Genomic DNA, 19,727 nt, shown 5'->3' on the forward strand with positions numbered 1-19,727 from the left:
TCTCACCAGCCCTGCCACCCGGGTGCCTTCCACACTTTATCACACCAGTGCCTGTCAGCAGCGTCAGGACTCCAGTGAGAGCCTCTCTGGAGGGCTGCTAGACAGTTTGTGTGTTTCCTAAGTTACCAAGACTCAGGAGAAGATCTAGTTTAAGCTAAAATTCTTACAAGAAAGTGTTTTTGTTGCTTTAAGGGGCAAGACATGAAAGACTCAGTAGCTTTAGGGTTACCTGTTGAGATTTACGTTAGCCCTAAATACGCCAGATATGCTGTGACCAACAAAGGTTTGTTGTGAACAGTCTCAGCAGTTTTTATTTATTTATTTTTTTGGTTTTTCAAGACAGGGTTTCTCTGTGTAGCCCTGGCTGTCCTAGATCTCACTCTGTAGACCAGGCCAGCCTCAAACTCACAGAGATCCGCCTGCCTCTGCCTCCTGAGTGCTGGGATTAAAGGCATGCACCACCACCGGGCATCTCGACAGTATTATAACTGTTATTTCAGTGAGGAAAGCGAACAGGGTGTCTTTTTCTGAGTTCTTTGTTACTGTTTCCTGCTTATTAAAAGAAAAGCATACTGAAAAATAGACTTTCCCCAAACAAACAAAAACGGCACACAGCTGTCTGGACCAGGCCATTCGGTTCTGGTGGTTGTAAAGATCTCACCGAAGAAAGAAAGTTGAGGTGCCAGGAGTTATACATTCTCATCCAGTGTCATTATCTTTCTCAGGGACCCAGTACACCCAGGCTTTGACCACAATTGCAGTTTTTTCTTTGAAGTTTGGATTCTCTTTTCATTTCTAGGGATTAACACGTGAAGCCACTGTGGACTGAGGCCAGTCAAGCCTGTTGCTGTTGTATATGTTTACAGTTTGTACAAGGCAGATGTCAAACGCTGTTTAAGAATTGTGTGGAATCTTGAGTACTTAGAAATTGAACAGAGATCCTGTTGAGGAAATCCTTTAATATTTAGGATTCATATGGTCTAAGTGAGTTCTTTCCTATTGTTTTACAATTTGCTGTTTTCTACCTCTGCCTTAATATTTTTAAATTTAAAATCATTTAAAATATATTTTATGTATAGCAATACAGTTTACATATTAAATGATACTATAATAGTCATTTAGCATAGTTTTACACAGCAGGAAAAAGGGAAATATCGTAATTTTTTTGATTACAAAACTGTATTTGGCAAATATTTTTAGCAATATTGAAGGCTAAATGTGAACAGAATTGGAAGATCCTGTAGAAGGAGAGAGCCCTCTAGGAATGCGGTAGTGTCTGAGAATTAAATGCTACTCGGCATTTTCCTTAATCTTCTATTTCTATTAACTTATGAAACCTGGAACTGGAGGCTTAGTGGTATTATTTCTACATTGTAATTATACTAATAAACATCTTTGGCCATGACCTCGGAATCTATAGTTCAGAAGAAAAGATTTATTGACTTATGTTTTGGAAGAAAAATGGGACTCTTGTATAAATAGTTGCCCGTTACACACACATACCTGAATACAGTGTATTCCAGTTAGGTTTCAGCCTTGTTTTCTGATTTTCTCTCAGAAATAGAGAAGGTTCTTATAAAATCCTGATTCCCGAGAGATCTTTGTTATATTATTGAGTCAACTACAAAGTAACCACTTTACCTTGAAACGTGCAAAAGCAATCAATAGGCCTACAAAACTGCCTTTAAAGATGTTTGAAATCATATTTTCCAGGTAGTCTGAATATCAGTGTATAGGACTTCTCTGACTAGCTTGTCTATGCTTCCTCCCTCCATCCCTCCCTCCTCCTCAGTTATTTTTTCTACTATAAAAGTCCTTTAGAGTTAGAAGTATTAGCGTATTTGGGCTTTGAGTTCTTCTTTGTCCCTGGCCTGGACCTCTCATGTTTGCCTTGCTTTCTGTAAAGAAATCCCATGTTCCTTAGGAAATCTCTAGTCATCTTTCCCTAGGATCTAGAAGTATTTTCATTTTTTAAACTTTTGATTGTGAAATGTAATAAGCCCAATGGGTCTATGCTGGGCTTCCATGTGTTTTTGCCAACTTCTCAGATCCTTTCTTCAGTTGGACTGACTTAGCTGTGGCTGGCATTTGACCTCTGAGTGCCAGCCATCTTTTAATGAAGTTATATTTTAATTGGAATTATACATTTCTGTCTGAACATCAGAGTTTTCAAGTTTCTGTAAATGATATGGTTTTACCTTATTGCCACAAATAATCTATAAGATTGAATTTCATTTTTCATTTTTTTAAAAGAATTTTCTGTGACTAATAGAATTAATGATATGCTAAATATTTTATATATTATGAATATGTATTTTTTTTCGAGACAGGGTTTCTCTGTGTAGTTTTGGTTCCTGTCCTGGATCTCACTCTGTGGACCAGGCTAGCCTTGAACTCACAGAGATCTGCCTGACTCTGCTTCCTGAGTGCTGGGATTAAAGGCCAGTGCCACCATTGCCTGCCATGAATATGCAATAATAACTTCTATTATCTTGCATTTGCTTAGTGGTTTGTTTTATCTTCAACCATAGTAGAGTTTCTGTGTAAACTTACAACTTTGAGGTCAAAGCTTCAGAGACCATGTAAATTCTGTTAGCATCTGTTCTTAACATTACATATAGTAACTAAGATAGATTATCTAAGATTTAATTATGCTAAGTAATTTTCAGGCAATATCTCATTTAATCCTTAAAATAATTTCGGGACAAACAGTGTCACCTATAGTTTTAGGATGAAAAACCAAAACACAGACTATGCAACTTCAGGTTGCAGAGCTAGGAACTGACCAAAGAGATGTTTATTGAGGAAGATAATATTTTTCTCTGTTATAAAATTATTTCTTTCAAACGAACTGAGAAGTGACTCAAATAATATGGTTTAATTTAAATAGTCTACTGCTGATTATGAAGGTATTTCATGTTTTAAAATTTGATTTACTTATTTTGTATGTGTAGGTGTTTTGTCTGCATGCATGTCTGTGTACTACACGTGTACCTGGTACCCACAGAGGCCAGAAGAGGGTGTTGGAGCCCCTGGGACTGGAGTTACAGACATTTGGCTGTGAGCCACCATGTGGGTGTTGGGATTCAAACCTGGGTCCTCTGTAGGAGTAGTGTTCTTAATCCCTGAACCATCTTTCCAGCCCCTAATTTTAAATTAGAAACCACTACATTGCAAGTTAATGGATTAATGAAAGTTTAGTCACTATCTAAATATAATTGTCTTAGTTCTCATTAATTAATTAATTAAGACTCAGCAATTACTGTTTTATCTATTTATTTATTTAGTTTTGAGATAGTCTCATGCTGAAGACCACACTAGCCTGGAATTTGCTGTATAGTGAGTGCTGGCCTTGAATTTAAGGGGATTCTGTCCTAGTCTCTTGAGTGGTAGAATTACAAGTCTTTTTTTTTTTTTTTTTTTTTTTTTTTCGAGACAGGGTTTCTCTGTGTAGCTTTGCGCCTTTCCTGGGACTCACTTGGTCGCCCAGGCTGGCCTCGAACTCACAGAGATCCACCTGGCTCTGCCTTCCGAGTGCTGGGATTAAAGGCGTGCGCCACCACCGCCGGCTTTTTTTTTAAAGATTTATTTATTTATTATGTATACAGTGTTCTGTTTGCATATATCCCTGCAGGCCAGAAGAGGGAGCCAGATCTCATTACAGATGGATGTGAGCCACCATATGGGTGCTGGGAATTGAACTCAGGACCTCTGGAAGAACAGCCAGTGTTCTTAACCTCTGAGCCATCTCTAGCGCCTAGAATTACAAGTCTTAACCACCAATGCCCAGCCTTAGTGATAGTTTTGTCTCAGAAATACTTCATTTAATTGTAGTCCATTATTGTAACTTTAGAACATTGCATTTCTAAATGGAATGGGTATAAATTTAAGTATCTCAGACTCTTGGGTAATTATCCAATTATATGTTCATAATTCTAACATGATGAAATGACAATGTTTAATTCATCTTAGAGGTAATTTTACCTCTATGTGGAGCTACATATTCTAAATAATTATACTTCTCTGTTTCTAGGAAAAACTTAATTAACATCCTCAGGTTTTATTTGGAAGTTTAGGCACACCGCACCATGGTCTCACTCCTTGAGGAGCTGCTGACTAATCTTAGCAAACGGAGATTGCAGCATTTTAAACATTAAGTAGTTATACAGTGAATATGACTTCAATATTTTGAGCTTTGAACACTGGAAAGAATTATTATTTCTTTTATTTCCAGAAAATACCATGCAAATATAAGGAATTTCAAAAAAAATTATATTAAAAAATACAGGATAGGGGCTGTAATAAAAATTATGTAATTATTTACTAAACTTCTGTGTGGTTGAAGACTTTTAAAAAAAAACATTTATTTATTTTATGTATATGAGTGACCTGTCTTCATGCACACTGGAAGAGGAATCAGATCCCATAACAGATGGTTGTGAGCCACCATGTGGATGCTGGGAATTGAACTCAGGACCTCTGGAAGAATAGCCAGTGCTCTTAACCATTGAGCTATTTCTCCAGCCCCTAGTTGAAGACTCTTAAATGAGTTTTCATTACCATTATTATGATGTCCTATACAGGAATGTAAAATTTTGTGATAAAAGTTGAGGTTGGCAAAACTGTGTTTAATATACTTTCAGTTACACAAAGTTTACACATACTGTATTGAAATTACTAGGAATAAAGGGGTACCTCTATGATGATTTTGGTATATACATCTAATTTTAAATACATGCATTTAATGTACATAGTGCAATGTGTATGTCATACATGTGTTTAAAATACAGTATTATGCTTTATACTCATGCTATAATTTTAAGAAGGCAAAGAAAAACTTCCTATGTATGCTTTCTATTTATATCTTTATGGATAAAAATTACTTGAAAATATTGGCCGGGTGGTGATGGCACACACCTTTAATCCTAGCACTCGGGAGGCAGAGTCAGGCGGATCTCTGTGAGTTTGAGGCCAGCCTGGTCTATAGAGCAAGATCCAGGACAGGCACCAAAGCTACACAGTGAAACCCCATCTCGAAAAACCAAAAAAAAAAATATATTATCGCATGTATTAAATATTAGTTAAGAGAGATTTGGAAAAGCATGCTCTTTATGAATTGTGGCTGAACACATAAATTTATTTTGACTATTAGTGTACATGGTCAATGTTTTTGTGTAGAATAGCAGTAAGATCATATATATGTCTTTATACTACCTTGTCTCAAGTGAGTTACAATTTTTTGTTTGTTTTTCAAGACAGGGTTTCTCTGTGTATTCCTGGCTATCCTGGAACTCACTCTGTAGACCAGGCTGGCCTCAAACTCAGAGATCTGTCTGCCTCTGCCTCTTGAGTGCTGAGATTAAAGGTGTGCCCCACAACCACACAGCAGGCTTACTACAATTTTTACTATTTAATTAAAACTCATTTCTTTTCTTGATGATCCATTATTAAATCAGCCTAGAAACTGATTTTCTTTTTTTATTTTATAATTTAATTTAATTTTACATATCAGAGACGGATTCCCCTGTCCTCCCTTCTCCTCTCCCCCTTCCCCCACCCCATCTCCTATTCCCATCTCCTCCAGGACAAGGACTCCCCTGGGGATTCAGCTCAGCCTGGTAGATTCAGTCGAGGCAGGTCCAGTCCCTTCCTCTCTTCACCCAGGCTGAGCAAAGTGTCACAGCATAGGCCCCAGGCTCCAACAAGCCAGCCCGTGCATTAAGGACAGGTCCTGGTCCCACTGCCTGGGGGCCTCCCAAACAGTTCAAGTTAATCAACTGTCTCACTTATCCAGAGGGCCTGATCCAGTTGGGGGCTCCTCAGCTATTGGTTCATAGTTCATGTGTTTCCACTAGTTTGGCTGTTTGTCCCTGTGCTTTTTCCAATCATGGTCTCAACAACTCTCACTCATACAATCTCTCATCTTTCTCGCTGATTGGACTCCTGGAGCTCCACCTGGGGCTTGGCTGTGGATCTTTGCATCTGCCTCCACCAGTCATTGGATGAGAGTTCTAGCATGACAGTTAGGGTGTTCGGCCATCTGATCACCAGAGTAGGTCAGTTTGGGCTTACTCCTGACCATTGCCAGTAGTCTAAAGTGGAGGTATCTTTGTGGATTTCTGGGGACCTCTCTAGCACTTTGCTTCTTCCTATTCCCATGGGGTCTTCATTTATCACGGTCTCTTTTTCCTTGTTCTCCCTCTTTGTTCTTGATCCAGCTGGGATCTCCTGCTAGAAACTGATTTTCTAAATTATCTAGATTTTTTTGGAGACATGTAAGCTTCGGAATTGGCAAGTGTGGAAATTTGTCAGGGTGCTTTGTATTCCGTTGAGGTTACTGATCTCTCTGAAGTGTCAGTGGCCTTACAGTGATGTCTGTTCCTTTGCACACCATACACCAACTGCGTTCTCCACTCTCTAGGCTGATAAGGCATTCTTTAACTGGGGCAAGTTGGTTTTGTGATAGATATTTCTGGGTAGCCACATTGCTGTTTTGTGTCTTCTTGGAATTGACATTTTCCTTATGAACAAAGTAGTACTACACACACTTCTGATTTTAGCAGGACAAGCAATATACAGGTTTTTCTTTTCAGACAAGGCATTGCCATCTTATGTAGGTTAAGCTTGAAATCCGTAGAACAAAAGGGTGTATGTTCCTCTCATGGAGTGAGCAAATAATTTGACTAACTATACCGTCTATTGAAATAACCATATTCTTCTTTGTAATGCATACAAAAATGAATATATTTTCTGTTCAGCCATACTGACCAAATTTGATCAAACTTTACATTTTAATATCTGGGTTCTCTACCTTTCATATAGGATTGAAAGCAGTTATATTAGGAATCCATATGTCTAGTGATAGTTTTCTGTAAAGTCTCGTAGTGTTAAAAATAGTTCGATGTTGTGTTAATTACAAGTAAATTTGAGTATGTGTGCTCAAGGTTAGACACATCTCATCGTACATCTTCTGGGTTCCAGAAGCCATGTTGTTGACATTTCAAGAAGCCACCGCTAGATGGTGACCTCGCTCATTTAGAAGGCTAGAACTGTGTTTTCTTCCGGTGAATGGGTTGATTGCATGCTGATTTTATTTTGAGTGTTTTATGATTCAAATGATATTATTTACTGAGTGTGTAAATACACATGTATGCAAACACACAAATCTAATTTGAAGCAATCCTGCATAGTTTGTTATACTATTTCAGTGCTTCCCTAGAATAAATGAAACACACAGGCATATACGCACATACCTGCACACATGCACACACACACATGCACATATGCTCCTACTCATGTACACATGAACACACATGCATGCATACACTCATATGCACACACATGTACATATGTATCCACACTCCCACATGGACATGCACACATGTATACACCGAGTGTACATTTGTGTGCATGTGTGGCACACACACACACACACACACACACACACACACACACACACTTTATTTTCCAAGTATTACTCTCTGAACAAATGCAGGGGTGTTTTCCCAAGCACTGTTCCTATAGCTACCGCACAAGGCTTAGATCTGTCTCCAGGACATTGCTTTCTCGGGGCGGTGTGTGAATTTGCTCACTGTTGTTGAAACCAGGATGGTTGTAGGTGTGAGCCTTCGCAGGCTCTCCCTCCACCCCTCCCTTCTTTGTATTGGTGCTGAGGGTTGAACCCAGGGCCTAACACATGCTAAGCACGTGCTGTTCTACTGATTGTCCCTCCAGCTCTTTCTATAATTAGTGGCAGTAAAGAGGGAAAGTGAAATTCTGCATTTCACTCAGGACTGTTAAAACAACTTTAATGATTTCTTTCTCACAGTAGGAAACAGTATAGACCCATCAAGGTAGTTCCTCTCAGAAAACAGAGTTAAATTGTCTGCCTGCAGTTTTGGTTTCTAAAGTAATATATTCTTTTCATTGTGTATTTGTGCTTTGACTCAGGTCTTAAGGCCTTCATATAATTTAAGTAATCTTCAGGATTTTGTGTTATTAGTAGAAGCAAAATATATAGCTGTTATGCTACATTTGTGGAAAGTGAATGTTAAGTACAGTCCATCTGGATCATAAAAGTAAGTTTTGATGAAATACTCTTTAGCTTATTAAGGAAATTGTTTATTTCAAAATATGTATTTAAAAATTTAAAATCCTTCAAAATTTATTGTATCTATGAATCTTTTTCCTCAAAGGAGAAATCATAGTAAACGTTGCTTAGAGTTCTAGCAAATAGTCAGTTGATCTGCTGTAGTGGGTCCAGTGTGATCTCTAGTGCTTACTCTCATTGGCAGTTACAGTCTGCACGTGTGCTCTCAAGACAGCGCGGGCATTCTGCTTCACAGCCTGGCATCCTTTCCACGCCTCCTGTGACAACAGTTGGCACACTTGGACGTTGAACAGACTCTTACACAAAGCTCACAGAAAATGTTGAGACAAACTGGCTGAAAGGACAAGGGATGGGAGCCTGCGAATTCAGCATCCCTATCAAAGCACCCCTGCCCCAGCCTCCTTATGCAGTCCCACTAAGTGCTGTGTACAAATCATGTACAAGGAAACGTCCAGTTTCCCCATCATGTCTGGTCTTTGTACTGATTCCACCCATTCTTCTGATATTCTCACAGTGCCCTGTCTTCCCCATGGGTTTCAGTGGACACGCCACTTGTATCTGCTGAAGGATGTTCTTCACATCCCTGAGCACTTACCTCTAATGCCATCTGCTTTTTAAACCTCTTCATTTTTTCCTGATAGTCATTTCTAGGAAGAATTTATTACTAGTATACGAGTATATATTCATTTATACAATAGGTGGCCTGGTTTCAGACTCTGTCCTATGCAGTCATTTGAACTCAGTGGCTTGGTTTCCCCATTCGTAAAGTGAGATAGTGGTAGTCTTCTCATGGAGTTACTGTGAGAACTAACTGCACTAATGTCTGGAACAAAATAGGAATTCAGGAAACAGTTCTGGTAATATTGTTCTCTATGACTTTGTCGGGTAGAGAAATACCATGTATATGTTAGATGAATAAAACCATATTATAATAATATTCAGCATTTAAGTTAGGTTTTCAGATAAGTATATAAAACAAAACCCACACAGGCAAAAGTATTTTTGATAATTGCTTATGGAAATTTTACAGAGAGTAACATGAGGCTGTTAATGGAAAAATGATAAAGTTATTTCATTTTGGGGAATATCCCTTTTCAATATACCCAAGTCAGCAAACTGTTTATATTGCTTTTAATCTTTTTTAAATGCCTCCTGTTTAGAGGGTTAAAACTAAAATGTAAAACACAAACAATTTTTTCAGTGTTGCATATGTGGACATCTCTGTCCTTCAGTGTTGTAGTATGTGAACATCGCTGTCCTCCAGTTTTGCATATGTGGACATCTCTGTCCTCCAGTGTTGCATATGTGGACATCTCTGTCCTCCAGTGTTGTAGTATGTGGACATCTCTGTCCTCCAGTGTTGTAGTATGTGGACATCTCTGTCCTCCAGTGTTGTAGTATGTGGACATCTCTGTCCTCCAGTGTTGTAGTATGTGGACATCTCTGTCCTCCAGTGTTGTAGTATGTGGACATCTCTGTCCTCCAGTGTTGTAGTATGTGGACATCTCTGTCCTCCAGTGTTGTAGTATGTGGACATCTCTGTCCTCCAGTGTTGCATACGTGGGCATCTTTAGCTGGATATCATGTGAAGAGATTAGTTTGTGTTCAGTGGTCGTGTTGACAATGTATGTTTTCTGTATGGGAGAACCACAGTCTCTTTGACTTCCTTTTCAGAGTGTGTGCAGCATCAGAATTATACAGGACATGAGCAGTGAGATGAAACAGTAGGTCATCTTGTTGCTCTTCGCCTATGTCACCTCATTTAGTGCCGCTGCAGGGGAATGTTTATGACATGCAACACCCTAGAGTTTCTTACTCAATTGTTGATCTCACATTCCCTTCCCTTCCCCCATTTTCTCTTCTTTATCTGTGTAGGGGCAAGGATAATGACATCCTTTTAAGTCTAATACGATTCTGTTCTTATATAGTGATGGATACATTTTGGTATGCATTCCTTTATTGTTCCTATTACTGTAACCTTGCAAGCTAGTCTATGTGACATAAGTTACTTGAAGGTGACATTTTGAATTAATTTAGGCAATGAGTGTCTTTCAATAGCAGCTAAGATTTCCTTTTCAGGGGGAGGGAGCTACAGGTACTGAGTTACACAAATCAATGTATTGATTTATTGTTTCTAGTACGAGGCATGGTTTCCCTCTTGATGAGTGGATCGTAAGTCCAATTAGAAAACTGTTGGTTACCACCAAGGAATGTATGCCACTAGTCATTGTTGGAGTTCAGTCAGAGCTAGGTAGGATTATTGGTTGCTTCCCTCCTTTGGAAGTTTCCATGGTATCTTCTGGTACCATGAAAACTAGCCCTCAGGTAGGAGGCATTCAGGTCAGTTCTAGCTCAGGGGCCTCTGTGCCCTGTGCTTGAAGTGCATGTGTCTGCAGTAATAGGAACTTTTCTTCTACCTCTGAGGAGCAGGGCATGAGGTGCAATAGCAGTGCCCTATAATGTTCTGGGAGTCTCTTGGACAGGAAGTTTGCTGTGAAATTCTTCTAGGAATGTTGAAGCTCGACCCATAAAAACCTCACCAACGTAACTGCCTAAACCAAACTGAATGAGAAGAACACGAATAGACATGATGTTGTGTATGGGAGAAAGCTCACAAGACTTCAGCCCTACGTGAAGAACTACAGGCACCTAAAGACTTCTGAGAGCAGGAGAAATAGTCTTCCTCAGGGACTTGTACACCAAATGGTTATCCAGTACCAAATGGTCAGCCCTGAACCCATATATACAAGTAACATTATACAATACAGACTGAGCAGGTTGTGTTTATGTATTTAGGAGAACACACACACACACACACACACACACACACACACACACACACACACACACATAAAAAAAAAAAAAAAAGAGGAGGGCTGTATGGGAGGGTTTAGAGGGAGGAAGAGGAAGGCAGAAATGATGTAATTACAATATAATCTCAAAAATAAGTGAATTAAAAATGTATGCCAGAACAGAGTGCCGTATTAACCAGTTTTCTGTTACCATGACAAAACACTTGAGCTTAGAGGAGGAAAGCTAATTCAAATAGATTCCAGAACTTCTGTCTATGTCCTGGCCCTGTTGCTTGGGTCTGTGGCAGCATAGTACACCATGACAGGAACTTGTAGCAAAGGAATCCTTTTCACCTTATGGTGGCTGAGAAGTAAAGAATGAAGAGCAGGAACTGGGCTTTCCAGTGTCCCCTTTGGATGCATTTCTCCAGGAATCTTACTGGTCTATTATGTCTTATTTCCTAATGGTTTCACCAACTACCACTAGTGCCACAACCCAGTAACCAAGCCTTTTAGCACATGGGCCTCTCAGGAGCGCTGATCCACATTATAGGCAGAGTTAGATCTATTTGCTTTATTTATTATTTTTATTTATTTATTTATTTATTTATTTATTTATTTATTTATTTATTTATTTTTTGGTTTTTCGAGACAGGGTTTCTTTGTGTAGCTTTGCCCCTTTTCCTGGAACTCACTTGGTAGCCCAGGCTGGCCTTGAACTCACAGAGATCCGCCTGCCTCTGCCTCCCAAGTGCTGGGATTAAAGGCGTGCGCCACCACCGCCCGGCTATTTGCTTTATTTTTATATTTGCAAATATTTATTTTTCATCCTTCGTTCATGTACTATATAATGATAGTGATTTTTTTTCACACAGGAATCTGTTGTTGGGTTTTAGAGAGTTCATTATAAATTTATGTGTAGGAGCTTGACAGAAGAAGAGAGCTGTGCCATTTGAGTGAGACAGAGATCAGCCATATGGCAAACAAGCAGCCATGTGATGGGGAGGGGAGCTCTAAGAAAGAGTGAAAGAACCCCAAGTTGTCAACCTGACACAAGCTAGAATCACTTAGGAAGAGGAAACTTTATTGAGAAAACGCCTTCATCAGATTGCCTGTAGGCAAGTCCATGGGACATTTTCTTAATGACCAATGTGAGAGGACCCAGACCATTGCAGGGGGTGCCAATCCTGGGCAGGTGGTCCAAGGGTGTATAAGAAAGCAGGCTGAGCCAGCCATGAGGAGCAAGCCAGTAGATAATGTGCATCCATGGCCTCTGCTTCAGTTCTTGCCTCAGGTTCCTGCTTTGAGTTCCTGCCTTAACTTCTTTCAGTGGACTGTGACTTGGGATAAGTAAGTCAGATAAACTCTTTTATCCCCAGGTTGCTTTTGGCCATGTTCTTTATCACAGCAATACAAACTAAACTAAGACAGCACCTGTGAAAGCATCTGTAGCCCCTGACCAACATCCAGGGGAAAAGGGGAAGAAAAAGATGAGTTACACCTTTTCCTTTAGCATTGCTTAAGGTGAACCTGCCTCCTGAGGGGTGTTCCCTTGGCCAAGTGACTGGCCAGCCTGATTGGATTACTTCTTAAGGGTCAGAGAGGATCCTTAAGTTATGTATTCTTTGACTTTTGATGTCGAAAGGATATAATTAAATCATGTTGAACCTCTTACTAGACTTCATTTCAACATGATAGAAAGTAGCCTTCTAGGTGCTGGAGAGATGGCTCTGTGGTTAAGAGCACTGGCTGCTCTTCCAGAGGATCTGGCTTCAGTTCCCAGCACCCACATGGCAGCTCACCACTGTCTGTAACTCCAACTCCAGGAGTTCCAACATCTTCACACAGATACATATGCAGGCAAAACACCAATGTACATGAAATAAAATTAAGTTAAAAAAAAGAAAGTAACCTTCTAAACAGATTGGAAGGTTTTACTGATTTTGTGGAATTTGGTAAAAAAGCAGAATACTGGTTTTTTTATTTTTATTATATTTTCCCATTTTATTTTTTAAAATATATATTTTATGGAAAGTGTGGAGATGGTTACTAATATCATTGGGGTACTGGAGGAAAAAGAGGTTTAGTTGGAAAGGGCTCACATTTGACATAAAACTATATACCAGTTATTTGACTGATTTGAGTACTTGACTTCTTTGATTCTTAGATTCCCCCAGTGTAAAGTAGAAATGAGTATGTTTCCTACTTTTTACTAGTTTTTACTTTCCTAGTTTGTGAGTAATCAAACGAGCTGATGTCATCAGAGTACCTGGATGATGATGGTGATGACGATGATGATGATGATGTTTATCACGTTCTTTTCTCATTGAAGTCATGTTTTCTCCCAGGAGTGTGTGTGTGTGTGTGTGTGTGTGTGTGTGTGTGTGTGTGTGTGTGTTATTAACGGTGATCATAATGGCAAGAATTTATTGAACCCTTAGGACAGACATCGTTCCAAGCATTCTGTAAGGGTAGACCTAATTTCTTCATGTCAAAGCAGAGTGCTCAGTGTAGTGAGAGCAGATTCCTAAGCTAAAGGATTGTCTAAAATTAAGAAACCAACAGTTAATACACTAAAATTTATTCTTAGATTTTCAAAGTAATGAACATTACTCAATTATTACTTTTTTTCTTTTTTTTTGGTTTTTCGAGACAGGGTTTCTCTGTGTAGCTTTGTGCCTTTCCTAGAACTCTGTAGACCAGGCTGGCCTCGAACTCACAGAGATCTACCTGCCTCTGCCTTCTGAGTGCTGGGATTAAAGGCGTGCGCCACCACTGCCCGGCCAACTATTACTCATTTTATTTAATGAACCAGTTGGAATTTATTAAAACATACTTGAATCAGATTGGTTTAAGCATGAGGGCTGAACTAAAGAGGAACTTAGGAAAGAAAGTAAGACATACTTGAGTTTGGCTTCTCCAAAGAGACTTTCTTATAATGCTTTTCGTTCTTCTTCCTTCTCCTCCTCCTCCTTTTAAAGAAAGGTCTTTCTCTGTAACTCAGGGTAACATAAGTTGATGTCCAAGTGCTGTTAGTACAGCCATGACCATTATGCCTTTGATTTACTTTTATTAAATTTAGCTAGTATACAGCATATTTGAATTAAATTATAATCATTTAAATTCTACACTGTAATGAAAATATGAATGTAAGGATATTTAAATGATTAAAGGCATATTTACTTTATTTACTTATATCACCAACAATTCTTGAAATTGATTCTTTCAACAATAATTTCTTTTAATTTAAGTGTTTAGAACTCAATTACATGAGGCCTTTGTAAATTACTTATATTTTAAAAATTCTTGGACTGGAGAGATGGTTCAGTGGTTATAGTGTGTCATTCTTTTGCAAAGGAAGGTGATGGGATTCCCAGCCACATTTAACTCCAGCTCCATGGGTTCCAGTGTCCTCTTCTTACTCTACGAGCACCTGCACACACATGCCCAAAACCTGTTCTCCCACTTTATGTAATTATGTGGACACATAAATAAAAATAAAGTCTTTAAAGATTACTCTTAGACTGTTACTTTAGGTAATTCTCAATTTTTTTTTTTTTTTTTTTTTCCGGAGACAGTGTTTCTCTATGTAGCTTTGCGCTGTTTCCTGGAACTCACTTGGTAGCCCAGGCTGGCCTCGAACTCACAGAGATCTGCCTGGCTCTGCCTCCCTAGTGCTGGGATTAAAGGCGTGAGCCGCCGCCGCTGCTGCTGGTGCTGCTGCCGCCGCCGCCGCCGCCGCCGCCGCCACCACCACCCGGTAATTCTCAATTTTAAATCAGCACTTATATTCTAAATGACAGTTTCTTGCAGCTTAATTCACAGCTGACCTGTTCGTTCACAGTATCGTCAAGGAATTGAGTATTTCTGGATGTCCTGACTCCCTCCCCAGCTTGCTTTTTGAGGCAGGGTCTCTCTGTGGCCCACACTGGCCTTGAATTTGTGATCCTGCTGCTTTCCCCTTCCCAAGTGTGGGGAGCAGGTGTAAGTGCCAGGCCTGGCTCCACTGTCTTCAGTTGTATAAAGATCCGGAGCCTGCTGGGAAGTCTGGAGTTGGTGAAGTCCAACAGAAGAACTATTAGCTCTGACCCCCAGGCAACTTTATTTATTAACATACAAATAAAATCACACTTCAGTACAAATAAAATATCACCATATTTCCCCTTTTCTATTTTAATAAAAAGAAAAAAGTTATAACTAATATGAGAAAAAATTATATACAAAAGTACAATAACTATATACCATATATACAAGCTATAAATACCTAAACAATGTCTAGTCAATTTGCATTTGACAAATTCAGAGAAAATAATTCCATTATCTATCCTATTTTGGTAAGTCCAAAATGTACCTGATTCATTTTCTTTCCTAACTTATATTACTAACAGAACTGTCTTACAATGTCTTTCAAATTTATACACTTATACCCTAGTGAGTTTCTTTTCTGAAATATTTAATAAGGAAAACTATAACTATAACTATCTAATCTTCAACATAACTAATCTTCAACTCCCTCAGAGACCCAAGAAAGAAATAATATTACCTAACAAAAATAAAAACAGGGAGTGCATGCAAGCAGCTTCCAAAAATAAGTGTGAGTTGACAGAAACAGCCAGCTGCCTGGACAGTCACCTGAGGTTTCTCTGCAGTGTTGGGGCATCATCTTCAGCCTATAGGCTTAGCGTATCTGACAGACTCATTTGTGAAGTAGGATGTACACAAGGTCAACAGTTTGACCTCACATTTGGTGAGAGTAGTCCATGTACCAGAAACACCTGAATTCCACTAGTGTCATGTCATGATTCAGGATTTAAATTCTGGAAATTGTTGATGTTTTTTGAATTCAGCTGTCCATTATTCTTGGCTGTGTGTGTGTGGCTTCATCTTGGCATCCCATTCTTCTCCACATCCCTCTACTAAGTAGCAGTCTACCATTGAGAGGTGTGAGCTTAGTTACTCTTCAAGAATAACTGTTTCAGCTGCTGTTCCACTGCACATCAGAAGCCATCAGTCCACTGTCTGTTCAGCTGCCTTCGAAGAAAAGGGCACTGTACCTTTTCCAGATTGCAAAGGCCACTTCAGGGATGGTGCCATGTTGTCCTGGCCTCAGAAGATGCCTTTTGATAAAGCCACAACCACACTTGTCTTGGCAAGAATCGGTAGTCCTTTGTTTCGTGTCCTGTCTATCCTGTTTGTCAGCAGTTGATTCGAGGATACTTTGTTGTCCAGTGGCTAACTTTTACCACGATGAAAGTTAACTCCATTTGCAGTTTCTTCAATGCCCATATTTTCTCTGAAGTAGATTGGTACTGCCAATCATAGTCATAACAAAAAGAAAAAATTTCTAAGTTATTAAAACATTTTAAATGCCATATTCTGTAGATCTATGAAGGGTTTGAAGATGACCTGTCTATCTAAAATAGATCTGCTCAATCTTGAAAACATATCTAATATTACTACAAGTTCGATTGTAATTTCTAACTGCTAACTTTCATTTCTTTATATCCTAATAGTTGGTAATAACATTCAAGGATCAGCAAATTGCATTACATTGTTAAATGAATGGCACAAGTACAATATCTTGAACAAGATTAGAAATATATGTATGGCATTTTCTAATAATATCAATCTCAATATATATAATTTGTATACAATATAAAACAACCTAATCCAATGTAAAGTATTTAAAACTAGTAATTGTCTTTTTCTTTTTCTTTCTTTTTTTTTTTTTTTTACACAATAACCTTAAATCTAATCTCCTTTTCCTAACCCTTAACAACAACTTGTAACCAATGCCCCTAAACAATGAAAATTATCCCAGACCCAAAACCCATTAAAAGACCAAAAAACTACCCGCCCCACACCACCTTTTTGGGAATGTGGGTGTCGTATTCTTAAAATTGCTTCCTGCTGGGTATGGGCAAAGGTATCTTTATTCTGAAAAGAAAAAGTTTAGGTTAAATGTCAAATTCTAGGAAAGGTAACTATATCCTTTGTTGTCCAGTTTGAGCATAATGTTTTGGATTTTGATGGGGATTGCATTGAACCTGTAGATTGCTTTTGGTAAGACTGCCATTTTTGCTATGTTAATCCTACCTATCCAAGAGCATAGATCTTTCCATTTTCTATTATTTTCTTCAGTTTCTTTCTTCAAAGACTTAAAGTTCTTGTCATACAGGTCCTTCACTTGTTTGGTTAGAGTTACCCCAGGATATTTTATATTGTTTGTAGCTATTGTAAAGGATGATGTTTCCCTGATTTCTTTCCTAGCCTGCTTATCATTTGTATGTAGAAGGACTGCTGATTTTTTTGAGTTAATCTTGTATCCTGCCACATCACTGAAGGTGTTTATAAGCTATAGGAGTTCCCTGATAGGATTTTTGTGATCACTTATGTATATAATCATATCATCTGCAAATAGCCAAAGTTTGACTTCTTCCTTTCCAATTTGTATCCCATTGATTTCCATTTGTTGTCTTATTGCTGTAGCTAGAACTTCAAGTACTATATTGAATCGATATGGGTAGAGTGGGCAGCCTTATCTTGTTCCTGATTTTAGTGGAATCACTTTGAGTTTCTTTCTATTTAATTTGATGTTGGCTGTCGGCTTGCTGTATATTGCTTTTACTATGTTTAGGTATGTTCCTTGTATCCCTGATCTCTCTAAGACTTTTATCATGAAGGAGTGTTGGATTTTTGTGGCTGTAATTCTAAACAGTCTTATTAAATGAGAAACACAGAGCCAAATGCAGAGTTAAAAGCCCAGAAATTGAGCAGCAGCCAAGGGCTAAGACCACCTTCTTACCCCTCACTGTCGCTGTTGTCCTTTCCCTGAGAAAGAGACCTTCTTCCTGTGTCCTGCCTTTTTTATTGCCTTTCTGTTTTGCCTTCTCATTGGCTGTAAACCCAACCACATGGCTTCCTCATCACTGCCTGTCTATACAGACCTCTAGGTCTCTATGGTTGGTACTGAGATTAAAGGCGTGTGTCACCAAGCTGGCTGTGTCCTTGAACACACAGACTCTGCCTGCCATGTGATCGGATTAAGGGTGTGTGCTACCACTGCCAGACTTCTGCTTAATGCCTTGCTGTTAGCTCTGATTCCTAGGCAACTTTATTAACATACAAATGAAATCACATTTCAGCACAAATAAAAAATCACCATAGATTTTGTCAATGGCTTTTTCAGCATCTAATGAGATGATCATGTGGTTTTTTTTTTCATTCAGTTTGTTTATATGGTAGATTACATTGACATATGTTTCATATGTTGAACCATCCCTGCATCTCTGGGATGAAACTTACTTGATCATGGTGAATGATTTTTTTTTATTTGTTCTTGTATTTGGTTTGCCAATATTTTATTGAGAATTTTTGCATAAATGTTCATGAAGGAGACTGGTCTGTAATTCTTTTCTTTGTTACATCTTTGTGTGGTATGGGTGTTAGGGTGACAGTACCCTCATAAAAAGAATTTGGCAAGTTTCTATTTTGTGGAACAAGTTGAGGAGTATTGGTATTAACTTATCTTTGAAATTCTGGTAGAATTCTGTGCTGAAACCATCTGTCCCTGGGCTTTTTTTTGGTTGGGAGACTTTTAATGACTCTTTTTATTTCCTTGAGGGTTATAGGTCTATTTAAATTGTTTTCTGCAGCATAAGCTGTCTTCAGTGTTTTTGATCTTAGCCATTCTGACAGGTGTAAGATGGTGTCTCAGAGTCATTTTGATTTGCATTTCCCTGATAACTAAGGATTTTGAGCAATTCCTTAAATGTCTTTCAGCCATTTGAGCTTCTTCTGTTGAGAATTCTGTTTAGTTCTATAGCCCATTTTTTAATTGGATTGTTCAGTATTTTGATGTCTAGTTTCTTGAGTTCTTTATATATTTTGTAGATCAACCCTCTGTTAGATGTGGGATTGGTGAAGATCTTTTCCCATTCTGTAGGCTGTCGTTTTTTATCTCATTGATCATGTCCTTTGCCCTACAAAAGCTTCTCAGTTTCAAGAGGTCCCATTTATTAACTGTTTCTCTCAGTGTCTGTGCTACTGGTGTTTTATTTAGGAAGTGATCTCTGGTGCCAATTTGTTCAAGACTACTGCCACTTTGGAAATCAATATGGTGCTTTCTTAGAAAATTGGGAATCAACTTCCCTTAAGACCCAGCTATACCACTCTTGGGCATATACCCAAGGAATGCTCAATCATACCACAGGGACACATGCTCAACTATGTTCATAGCAGCATTATTTTAATAGCCAGAACCTGGAAACAACCTAGATGCCCTTCAGCTGAAGAATGGATAAATAAAATGTGGTACATATACACAATGGAGTACTACTCAGCAGATAAAAACAATGACATCATGAGGTTTGCAGGCAAATGGATACAACTAGAAAAATCATCCTGAGTGAGGTAACCCAGACTCAGAAAGACAAACATGGTATGTACTCACTCATAAGTAGATACTAGATGTAAAGCAAAGGATAACTAGACTGCAACTCACAACTCCAGGGAGGCTACCTAGTAAAGAGGACCCTAAGAAAGACACAGGGATTGCCCAACGATAGAGAAATGGATGAGATCTACATGAACAAACTGGGGGTGGGGGTGGGGTAATGGAGGGCAAGGGTAGTGGGAAAGAGAGCTTAGGGGAGTGGGAGGTCCCAGGTGGATCAGGAGCAGAGTGGGAGAACGGGGAGGGAGATACCATGATAAATGAAGACCCCAGAGGAACAGGAAGAAGAAGCAGAGTGCTAGAGAGATCCCCAGAAATCCACAAAGATACCTCCACTGTAGACTACTGGCAGTGGTCAAGAGAGTGCCTG

General features: G+C 38.9%; 1 protein-coding gene across 3 annotated transcripts in view; it reads left to right on the forward strand.

Moving 5' to 3' along the window:
• Window positions 1-19,727, forward strand: part of Ccdc171 (coiled-coil domain containing 171) — a 318,485-nt gene that overhangs the window by 169,015 nt on the left and 129,743 nt on the right. The window lies entirely within an intron of this gene.

The sequence above is a fragment of the Peromyscus leucopus genome, chromosome 2 (assembly GCF_004664715.2).
Source record: "Peromyscus leucopus breed LL Stock chromosome 2, UCI_PerLeu_2.1, whole genome shotgun sequence".
Lineage (NCBI taxonomy): Eukaryota > Metazoa > Chordata > Mammalia > Rodentia > Cricetidae > Peromyscus > Peromyscus leucopus.